We start from the raw sequence: 12,235 nt of genomic DNA on the forward strand, positions 1-12,235 counted from the left end.
TACATTTGTGTGTAAAAATTCAATTGTAGGGTAAAATGGAAACTCTGACAGTTTGGTTGGCGGCATCTATATACCATAGAAACAGAGCCTGGGAAAGCAGAACAGTGAGACCCAAGAGAAATGTTCCTGCCTATACTTGGTCTGTTCTCACATTTACCTGAACTACTGATTGACATTTTGAGGGTGATGAGATGGTCAGAATCCAAGGATATTATGAGTTTTTACTTCTTATTTATTTATTTGGGGTGCATGTGCAGAACGTGCAGTTTTGTTACATTGGTATACATGTGCCATGGTGGTTTGCTACACCCATCAACCTATCATCTACATTAGGTATTTCTCCTAGTGCTATCCCTCCCATAGCCCCTGACCCGCTGACAGGCCCTGGTGTGTGATGTTCCCCTCCCTGTGTCCATGTATTCTCATTGTTCAACTCCCACTTATGAGTGAGAACATGTGGTGTTCGCTTTTCTGTTCTCATGTTAGTTTGCTGAAATGATGGTTTCAGCTTCATCCATGTCCCTGCAAAGGACACGAACTCATCCTTTTTTATGGCTGCATAGTATTCCATGGTGTATATGTGCCCCATTTTATTTATCTAGTCTGTCATTGATGGACATTTGGGTTGGTTCCAAGTCTTTGCTATTGTTAATAGTGCTGCAGTAAACATATGTGTGCATGTGTCTTTATAGTAGCATGATTTATAATCCTTTAGGTATATACTTAGTAATGGGATTGCTGAATCAAATGGTATTTCCACTTCTAGATCCTAGAGGAATCACCACACTGTCTTCCACAATGGTTGAACTAATTTACATTCCCAACAACACTGTAAAAGTGTTCCTATTTCTCCACATCCTCTCCAGCATTTGTTGTTTTCCTGACTTTTTTAATGATCACCATTATAACTGGCATGAGGTGGTGTCTCACTGTGGTTTTGATTCGCATTTCTCTAATGACCAGTGATGATGAGCCTTTTTTCATGTTTGTTGGCTGCATAAATGTCTTTTGTTTTATTTCTCATTTTATTAAAGTGAAGCAATTTCATGTGGTATCTTCCAAGTGTATTTTAATCAGTTGCCAACCCGGCTGCTAAGATCGAACCAGTTGTTTCTTTTGTTCTTCTCTTTTTTTCTATTAATTTAGCAAACAATTTCATATATAGTTTGCTGTCCTCCTCCATGGGCCTGCATCTTCAGCTTCGACTAACCATGGATTGAAAATATTTGACACAAAATTGTATCGTTTCATCTGTACTGAACATGTACAATCTTTTTCTTTCTTTTTTTTTTTTTTTTTTGACAGAGTTTCACTCTGTCGCCCAGGCTGGAATGCAGTGGCATGATCTCAGCTCACTACAACCTCTGCCCCCTGGGTTCAAGCGATTCTTCTACCTCAGCCTCCCAAATAGCTGGGATTACCGGCGCCCACCACCACGCCCGGCTAATTTTTGTGTTTTTAGTAGAGATGGGGTTTCACCATGCTGGCCAGGCTGGTCTCGAACTCCTAACTTCAAGTGATCGGCCTGCCTCGGCCTCCCAAAGTGCTGGGATTACAAGCGTGAGCCGCTGCGCCCAGCCAAGTGCAGTGTTTTTCTTTGGTCATTATTCCCTAAAAGACGCAGTGTAACAGCTATTTACACCGTATTTACATTGTGTTCAGTATCATGAGTAATCTAGAAATGATTCCCTGCATATAGGAGGATGTACATAGGTTCTCAGACAATAGTGCACACTGTGTTCACTGTGTTTAAAGAAATATCCTAGCTATAGAATAAATAATTTTGAAGTCAGTGTGCTGAGAAAGCACTGACATGGATAGAAAATATTCTATCTGTATAGAATAGAATAGAAAAAATTCTATCTGTATCAGTCTGATCAAAGACGTGAGTATAGCCTTGTCATACACGTAGTCTAATGAATGTCTAAAGTTAATTCTTATAGCTGCTTGTAACAATATTTCATTTGGCAAATGTTGTTTCACAGCTTTCCTAACTGCGCCTGTACTTTGTAGATTGGCTGTCACAGAATTCCGTGGACTTTAACCAGGGATGCGCTGATTTTGTCATTTGTACCAGCTAACTCATCCGGGAGGCAACAAAACAACATTCTCCTGAGGTAACATCCAATTTTTAGTAAATTTATTTTTGTGGTTTGTGTTTTTTTAAGTAATTGAGAATTTCATTAGATGTGCAAGGAGTCACTTAATACAAATAGTATTAGGCATTCAGTATTCTTATGAGATATCTGAGCCTTCAGTTTCTTTTAACATTTTACGTTTTCCTCAACTTTACATAACATCAGAAACATCCTATAAGTGTAATAAAATTCTGATACTTTACATATAGTTACATAGTAAAGCCTCCTGTCTTATTTGAAAAATGAACATGTATACTTCTCATTCCCATGTATATAATCTCTTCCCACAGAATGAAGTGGACCAAGAACTGGGTTTCATACAGATGAATTTATTTTTTCCCCATGTGGAGACGTGAAGGAAAAGGATAGGGAATAAGTCTGCCTCCCACCCACAAGTCCCCATGGGAATTCTCACATGTTAAAAAGCATTTTGTCCTGAAAATAACAACATTTTTTCTTAGGGAATCAGGACACTCCAATGACAGTGAGACTCTGGCTATGCCAGTCAACCGTGGGCTGGTCATTGACTGTGATGCTGGTCTCCATGATTGAATATTGTGGGTCATTGGTGACAGATAGCTGTGTGCTCAGTGTCTGTCACATATCTCAGGTTCAAAGTCCCTTTTATAAATGTGACTGGATCATGATGACTTAAAAATGGATCTCAGAATCTGAGCAAAACGAGTGACCAAACCACTTCTGTGCCAGTTCTGTGAACTGAGGTCCAGCACAGGGACCATGCCAGGCAAACATGTGGAGAGAGTTCAGTTTGGTCAGCAGCTGGTACCAAAATGGCCCGTGGTATTGGAATACAAACCCACTCACATAGGTTACAGCACATGAATTGTACAGAGGTCTGTATGTGTTTGTATATATTTATATATGTTTGTGTACATATATCTTTGGGGATTATGTGGCATTTCTTTCAGTGTTTGGCTGGCAGTGTCCATACTCTCATAGTAAACAGAACTACACAAGAGTAGAGGGAATGATGGGAAACGGTTTTGCCTACCCTAGAGTCTTTTACACATTTTTTTAGGTGCTATAATCTTGTGTGTGAGGTCAGTCTCTCAGGTTTATTAGGTGGACAGTGCAAAAGGTATTATGAGTTTGTATATTATTTATCTATTAACTAAAGGAAATATTTGGAAATTGAAGAGTAGCTTTTATCTATTAAATAAAAGAATATATGGAAATTGAAGGGCACTTTCTATTTGTGGAAAGTCTTAATATTTTAATTTCCTTATTGACGTTATCACAAAAATTGGAATTTAAGTTTTGCCTGTCACTCAAAGAGAAGCTTTTTAGACATTTGATTGAGGGATTCTAGTAGATGCTATAGTAAACATTTCTAATTGTAAAATGATTAAATTTTCAATTCATAGAGTTTTATGTGGATTTCATTGCCTGATATTCATTTTTTTTATTAGTGAGTTTCATAGATGTTTATAAGGGAAATCCTAGTTTTATTGTGTGATGCTAAGGGAGGCCTTTGGTTTTAGAAAACTGACTTTCAGTACTACCCATTTCCAGGGAGTGAGCATAATTTTTATTCTCGTACCATGTGGGCAAGTGAAGATCTATGGTTTATTTCCTATAACCCATCATTAGTAATTATGAAAGAAAGTTGACAAATGAGACTTTTAATTATGAGGGTTTCGTTTGTCAACCTCTTTACTTCCTCATTGTGCTTCGCATATTGGAGGTAATACTGGAATTGCATGGAATTCCTACTGCTGCTCCACTAACCTGCTGATTTTGTCACATGTACCAGATTCCTTGTCTAGCAATGAAAACAATACACTTCAGAGGTAATATTGCAATTTTTAGTAAGTGCATTTGTCCTGGGTGAGTTCTATTATTTTATTTTCACAAGTAAGATTAGAATTGGTTTTTCAAGCAGTCCGTTAATCCACATGGTGTGAGGCCCTAATAATCTGGTTAGTCATCTGAGGTTTCTATGTCCTTTGTCTAGTATTTTTATACTTCCTCTGTTTTCAGATAACATTAGAATACCCTACCAGCGAAATAATTTAGTGTATTTTATGTACTTGTGCATAGTAAACCTGTTGTATATGTACACTATTTGCATGGCTGGCAAATGTACGTTTGCACTTTTTATTTTTCTATAATTTTTTTTCTATTTTTCAAAGGTTAATGTGGACGAAGAACTAGATTTCATGTAAAAGAGTTTATTCCTTCTACTTGAGGTGTGACATGAAGGAAAGTAATGGAAATAATTCTGCCTTCCCATTCTCAAGGGCCAGGGGGAATTCTAATATTGGTAAGCATTTTGTCCTGAAAGCACAGACATTCTTCTTTGGGAGTCATGACACTCCCATGACAGTGAGACCCTGGCTGTTCTGGTCTGCCATGAGGCTGGTCACTGGCTGTGATGCTGGTCTCTGTAATTGAATAACATCAGTTGGCAAGTCCCCAGGTTACAGAAAGATGTATGTTCAGTGTCTGCCACATATCTCAGACTCAAGGTCCCTTTTATAAATGTGCCTTGATCGATGATGACTTAAAAAAAATGGAAACCTTGGAAATGCGAATCAAACGAGTGACCAGGACACTTCCGTGAGCTGAGGTCCAGCACAGGGGCCATACCAGACAAACACATGGAGGGCGTTCAGTTTGGTCAGCAACTGCTACCAAAACTAACCCATCCGCATATATTAGAGCAGATAGATGAATTGTACAGAGGCCTGTGTATCTTTGGGGATTACATGACAATGATTTAAGTGCATGGCTGGCAGCATTCAAACCCCTAGTAATCAGGCTCTGTGGTACCAGTGTCCGAGGAGTGAGCATTGTAGAACTAGCTGTGCCAGCGCTCAAGTCATTCACACTATTTGCGTAGATGTCACAACATTCTTAGTGAGGATCAGCATGTATAGGTGTGTTATGTAGTCAATTAGAAAGAAATGATCAGTCTTTGCTTGTTATTTATTCTTTCACCAAAAGAAATATGTGAAAATCGAAGAGTGGGTTGTATTCATGGGATTATCTTATTACCTGCTGGAATTTGCTTGCTAACTCAGTCTCAAGGATTAGAACAGCTTTTGTTTTTCTTTTTCCTGTCACTCAGGGAGCAATTTTCTAAACATTAGATGACAGATTAAATTAGATGCTTCATTAAATATTTTAATGTGAAATAAAGAAGTTTCTAATTCTAGGGATTTTAGGTGGATATTGTTGGCTAATAGGGATATTCCTTCATTGAGTCTTTGTATATTTAAGAGAGATTCTAATGTTAGTAATACTCAGGGGGCCTTTGGCCTTTGAGACCAAAATCTTGGAAACATTGATTTTCTATACTCACCCTGTTCCAAGCAACAAGCAGATTTTTTGGTTATGGGGATAGTCAAGTGACTATGGCTAATTAATTACAAGCTGTTGTCAGGAATCATTCAGTTGGGAAGGTTTTGTTTCAAAACTCCTGTAACGTCCCATGTGCCTTGCAGAATGGAAGTGATTTGGGAATTGCATGGAATTCTCACTGCCATCCCAAAGAAATGCTGATCTTGTCACTCTTACGTGTTCCGTTGCCTGGGGCAGAACAAAAGGATGCACTTCAAAGGTAACATCCAAGTTTGAATAAATTTACTTTTTATGGCTTATTTTGTAATTTTTTCTGTAGTCAAGTAGGTAATAGGTTTTGTGAATGATCTGTTAATAACAGTGTGAGGCATTAATTATCTGGTGAATCATCTGAAGCTTTCATTATCCTTTATTTCCAATTTTTTTCATTCTCCCTTTTCATTAATACGAAAAACCTCCCAGTAGAGTTATGTTAGTATATCTGATATTAATATACATAACAAACCCTCCCTTCTTGTGCATGTTTGACAAATGGACATATATACTTACCATCTTCCCATATTTGTACTGTTTTCATGTACAGATCAGCATGAACCAAGAACTGGGTTTCATATGAAATATTTTACTCTGTCCTCTTGAGATGTGACATGAAGAAAAGTATTGAGAATATTTCTATCACCTCATCTTCAAGAATCAGTAGGAATTCTCCCATGGTAAGCATTGTGTCCTGAAAATACTGGCATTCCTCTTAGGAGATTGTGACACTCCAGTGACTTTGAGGCCCTGGCCACGCTTGTGGGTCATTGGCCAGTCATTGACTGTGATGCCAGGTCCATAATTGGATGAATAGTTTGGGTCAGTGTTACCCCAAGCTAATGGAAAGCTGTGTGCTCAGTGTCTGCCACATATCCTGGATTGACGAAGATTAAAAAAAAAAAAAAAAAACAAGAATCTCACTGAAAACAATGAGTAACCAAAGCACTTCTGTGAGCTGCAGTCCAGCACACAGGACAGACAAACGTGGAGGGATGTGGATGGTCAGTGCCCATAGGGACTGGGGTATTTGAAAGCTAATCTGCCTGCGTATGTTGGAGGAAATGAATTGTACAGTCGTCTATAAATATCCCATTTTTTAATAAAAGGGCTATTCCTTTGGTGCTTTGCTGGTAGCATCCATCCACTGGTAGTAAATAGGCCCTGGAAAGCTAGCACATATGTAGTGAGACCCCACGAGATATGATGGTGCCTCCCTTAGAGCCATCCATACAGTTATCTCGGATGTGACAGGCTTTTGAGTGAGAGCAGTTTACTAAGGTCATTTAGATCATCAGTTCCAAAGATGGTGTGGGTCTTATCAATTAATTGTTTTAGGTAGAGGTAATATCTGGAAAATTAAAGAGTGATTTCTAACCGTGAGAATATTTTAGAGTTTGTTTAAATTTGCTTGCTAACCCAGTCCCAAGAATTCTGACCTTTTTTTCTGTCTGCATAAAGCAATATTCTAGACATTTGAGTGATTCCAGTAGATGTTGTGAGATGATGACATTTCCAGTCCTTGGAATGTTATGTGGATTTTATTAGCTAATCTTCATATTTCATCAGTGGATTTTCCTATGCATGTTAAGGGAGATCCTGGTTAATTGATGTCTAGGTGGACTTCAGGGTTAACCTGAACAGGTCTTGGGAAAAGGACTTTAAACATTCTCCTGTTCTGTGGAATAAGTATACTTTTTTCTGGCCATACACCTTGCCAATGAGTGTGTATCATAATTGCTCATAAATTCTTACCAGGAACCATTCGATGTGGAAGATTTCTTTCTCAACTTCTCTAATTTCCCCTGTGGTTTGCAGGTTCCCTGTGATACTAGAGTTGCCTGGATTTTTAATCTTTACACCAATGAAGATCAGAGGCAAACAGTGCCCTTTATTTAGAAGTTTGCATTTGTCACTGATAACTGTAATAATTGATCTTGTTGAAAAGTCTGGGAAATGAAGATCTGATATGTCACTTTTATCAGCTTCCTCAACTGCGAATACAATGAAGCATGCTGAGGTAACACCTACTTTTTGGTAGTTTTTTTCCTGGGTTATTACTGTTTTAAGTATTTAGGAATTTAACGAGTTCTATATGGAGTCAGTTAATTATAAGATCTTAATCTGGTGAGTCATCTGAGGCTTCTGTTTGTTCTTTTCCAGAATTTTTGTGCTTTCTCAGTCTTGCTAATGATCTTTCTGTGGGCATGAAGCGTGGAGAGTGCCAGAGAGACTGATCCTCAACAGTGTGACAGTGTAAAGTTGGGTGCGACCAAGAGGTATGCGGTGCCCAAATGCCACTAGGTCCTCAGCAGTACCACCTGGTGAGCATCACGCTGAGAGCAGGTGGGAAGCAGCTGATGGTGAGAGGGTTCAGAGGCTGCCTTTCCCTCTCTGCACACTGCCCAGTTCTTCTAGTCACATATCCCGGGACAGTACCGTACCTGTGTGTGTCCTGCCTGCATTGCTGTGACCAGTTTGAGTGGAATCAGGTACGGTGTAGCTCTGTGCAGCTTCTGCAAATTGCCACGCTCCCACTCTCAAGCAGGTTGAGTGCTATGAGTGATTTTTAGACCATTGTTTCTTTATTCCCTTCTTTTTGTGACTACTTCTTCCCCAGTCCATTGGGTGACCTTTGAAGGTAAGGTAATCCTGAGGTGGTTGAATTGATGGAAATGCTATGCATTGTTGTGAATGGAATGTTCACCAGGCCAACATCGTCTTGGAACTTTGAGCAAACTGATAGTCCGGTTGCACATTTGATTTGTCTGGCAGCAAATGTTGGACAGTATTTGGACTGATGGAAGCTAGAGACGAGCACGTTGACTACTGTTGAATAACACTGGAAACATCCTAGGAGAGCAGTATATTAGCGAATTTAATGGTACAGAAAGCGAATCCTACTGTCTTGTGCTTGATGGACCAGCAGACACATGTGCGTGTATTGTTCTCATGTTTCTACATGTTTACCCTGTTCCCACAGGTCAACAAAGACAAGGCACCTAGCCTCACATGAATCTTTATTCCTTTCCCTTGAGATGTGACATGACAGAAAATGTCAGAAATGATTTTCCCATCCCATCTTCAGGGTCCAGTGGGAATTAATTTTACCATGGCACCCTCAAGGGCCAGGCCAGGTTGCTCAGTGTTTTGTCACTAAAATATGGCCCTTTTTTGGGGATTATGAAATACTCCATAAGGCACTGTCTGTGCTGGGCAGCATGGAGCCTGGGTCATTGCTGTGTTGGGGGCTGGTCTCCATGACTTAATAGGGTGGATCAGTGTGTCCCAGAGAAGTATACTCCAGAGTGCTCGTTTTTGTTCATGTTTCTGAGGCAAAACAGTGCCCCTTTTTAGAAGTTTGCACGTGTCGCTGATAACTGTAATAATTGATCGTGTTGAAAAACCTAGGAAAACTATGAGTTAAATAATAACTCCTCTGAACATGAGGTCCAGCACAGTTACCTGCCCTAAACAAACTATATAGAAGGAGAGTTCAGTTTGTTCAGCTGTATGGTCCCAGCAAGGACTGTGGTACTGGAAAACTAACCAGCTTGCATGCACTAGAGAAACTGAATTGGACAGTGTCCTGTAGGTACCCAGTTTGGAGATGAAATTGCAACTCTGAGTTCTTGATTGGCAACATAAATATGTTGATAGTAAACAGACCCTGGGGAATCAGCACCTGAGTTGTGTAATTGTGGAAAATAGCTATACCTACACTTGAGCCATTCACACTTTTGTTGGAGCTACAATAATCTTCTAAGTCACGCTTGCTCTCTTGAGGGCAGTAAGATGGTCAGAATCCAAGGAGATTTGGGGTTTTCACTTTCCATTTCTCTCTTAAGTGAAAAAAGTTATGAACTGAAAAATAGGTATTACTTATGTAATCCTCATAGTATAATTTAATTTGCTTGCCAAGCAGTCACTGGGATTTAATCAGTTTCTTTGTCTTTCATTTTTCTCATCAGCTGAGAGAGTAATTTTGTGTGCACAGAAGTACTATCTTCAGCTACATGCTGCATTAAACATTCCTAGATGTGAAGTGATTAAATGTCCAAGTTTTTAAAATGTGGATTTTTCTGGCCACTTTTATGTCCCTTCAGTGGGTTTCTAATGGATTTAAGGAGAGAGCCTAGTCATAGTGAATGGTGGTGTGTTGGGTATGCTGAGGAAACTTTGAGACCAGTGTTTCTGAAAACAATTATTTCTACTCTGTCATGTTTCAAGTACCAAGTATCGTTCTTGTCATACAGGTGGTCCAGTGAACATCTCCGGGGAATTCCTTACAACCAACCTCTTGTTACAAAATATTCCATTAGGAATGTTTGGTTTCTCAGCTCCTTGATTTCCCCTTTATAGATTGGAAGTGATGTTGGTGGAAGACAACACTTTGCCGCTTGGAATTCTCACCTCCACACCAAAGAAGGACTGTTTTTGTCATTTGCACCAGCTTCTTTCTCCTGGAAAGATCAAAACGATGCACTCCAAGGGTAACATCCAGTTTTTAATACGTGTAATTTCCTGGATTATTTTTGTTGTGTTATTAAATAACTTAGAATTGTTTTTACAAAGTCTGTTGAACCAAACAGTGTAAGGCATTAATAACCTGGTGAGTTATTCGAGGCCTCTTTTCCTCTCCTGGAATTTTTGCACAATTTATATTTTGAATAATATCAGAGACATCCCAGTAGAGTAATAAATTAGTACATTTTATATGCAGATACACAGTGAAGCCTCCTTTCTTATGCATGTTTGACAATTGGACATGTATATTTCTCATCTTCCCATATTTTTACTCCATTTCCACAGGTCCACGTAGACCAAAATGTGGATGTCATATGAAAGAGTTGGAACACTCCCCTTGAAATACGAGAGAAAGTATCAGAAATAATTACACCATTCCATGCTCATAGACCAGTGGGAATTCTCACAGTAAACATTTTGTCCAGGAAATACTGTATTCTTCTTAGGGAATTATAACATTCTAATGATAATGGTAGTCAGCCATGTGGCTGGATCATTTTTCCTGTATCCTGGTCCCTGTGACTTAGTGTGGTCATGGTGTCATTGTGTCCAAGACAGAATCGTTAGTGTGTAGTGTTGTCTGCTATCTCAGACTCACAGTCCCTTTTATAAACATGGCTGGATTGATGATGACTTAAAAATCTTTTGGAAATCTGGACTATCTGAGCAATAGAATTGCTTCTCTGAAGTTGATTTCAAGTCATATAAAAGGCCATGTTACACATATATTGTTAATCTGAGGGAGGTTGTGATCATTTAAGTTGTACTTTATAAACACTAGGACCACCAGTAAGAAAACAGTTCAAAAAATATTAAAAGAGCAACCAGGCCGGGCGCGGTGGCTCAAGCCTGTAATCCCAGCACTTTGGGAGGCCGAGACGGGTGGATCACGAGGTCAGGAGATCGAGACCATCCTGGCTAACACAGTGAAACCCCGTCTCTACTAAAAATACAAAAACTAGCCGGGCGAGGTGGCGGGCGCCTGTAGTCCCAGCTACTCGGGAGGCTGAGGCAGGAGAATGGCGTAAACCCGGGAGGCGGAGCTTGCAGTGAGCTGAGATCCGGCCACTGCACTCCAGTCCGAGCGACAGAGCGAGACTCCGCCTCAAAAAAAAAAAAAAAAGAGCAACCAAAGAATTAAAATAGGATAACGAAAAGATCTGTTTAACACAAAATAAGGTAGTTAACAATGAACAGAGGAACTAATAGGACATAAGACATGTAGAAAACAGGAAAATGACAGACATAAAACCAGCCATATGACAATTATATCAAATTTTAAAAGAGATTAGGAGAGTCTGTTGTTTTTTAAACATGAACAACTATATATTGTCTACAAAAGAGACACTTTAGAACAAAAGATACAAATAGTTTGAAAGTAAAAGATGGAAAAAGCTATATCCAGCGAATCCAGAAGAGAGCAGAAGTGGCTATTCTGACATCAGAATAGAGAGACTTTAAGATAAAGTATTGCTAGAGAGGAAGAAGGATAGTATTTAATGATAGAAGGGTTAATTAATATGGAATATGTAACAATTATAATCATATCAGCACTAACAGCACTGCCCAAAGTTCCATACACTGAAAACTAACATGATTGAGGGGATCAATAGGCGGTTCAGCAATAATAACTTTTGTTCATAGCCTCTTCTTAATCACTGGTAAGTCAATTAGGTAGAGCATCATTGAGGTTACAAGATACTTCAGCAATATTATCAACCAGTTTGACCTGAGATAGATAGATAGATAGATAGATAGATAGATAGATAGATAGATAGATAGGGAAAACTCCACCCAACAACAGAAATACAAATTATTTTCAAGCACACCTGGAACATTCACCAGGATAGAGTATATGTTGGGCTATAAAACTGTACTCAATAAATTTAAGATTGAAACCGTGTAGAGTATGTTGTGTGACCATAGAGGAACTAAATTAGAAGTCAACACAAATAAATTTGGAGGTCACAAAATATTTGGAAATTAATACACTTTACAGAACCCATTGGTCAAAAATCTGTAAAAAGAAACTAGAACGTCCAGGGGTGGTGGCTCACACCTGTAATTCCAGCACTTTGGGAGGCCTTGGTGGGCACATCACTTGAGGCCAGGAGTTCAAGACCAACCTGGGCAATATGGCAAAACCCCATCTCTACAAGAAATACAAAAAATGAGTTGAGCATGGTGGTGCGTGCCTGTAGTACTCAGGAGGC

The 12,235-nt window shown here is 39.2% G+C and overlaps 1 protein-coding gene across 1 annotated transcript in view; it reads left to right on the forward strand.

Moving 5' to 3' along the window:
• The window catches only part of LOC117070978, a 239,965-nt gene that overhangs the window by 53,415 nt on the left and 174,315 nt on the right, over positions 1-12,235 (forward strand). The window contains exons 29-36 of the mRNA XM_033190771.1: positions 30-139; positions 2,014-2,117; positions 4,292-4,422; positions 5,606-5,721; positions 6,046-6,175; positions 7,314-7,515; positions 7,659-7,774; positions 9,858-9,988. The gene's annotated coding sequence lies outside the window, so the exon portion shown is untranslated. The remainder of the gene's footprint in view (positions 1-29; positions 140-2,013; positions 2,118-4,291; positions 4,423-5,605; positions 5,722-6,045; positions 6,176-7,313; positions 7,516-7,658; positions 7,775-9,857; positions 9,989-12,235) is intronic.

The sequence above is a fragment of the Trachypithecus francoisi genome, unplaced genomic scaffold, assembly GCF_009764315.1.
Source record: "Trachypithecus francoisi isolate TF-2019V2 unplaced genomic scaffold, Tfra_2.0 Lachesis_group3, whole genome shotgun sequence".
NCBI lineage: Eukaryota > Metazoa > Chordata > Mammalia > Primates > Cercopithecidae > Trachypithecus > Trachypithecus francoisi.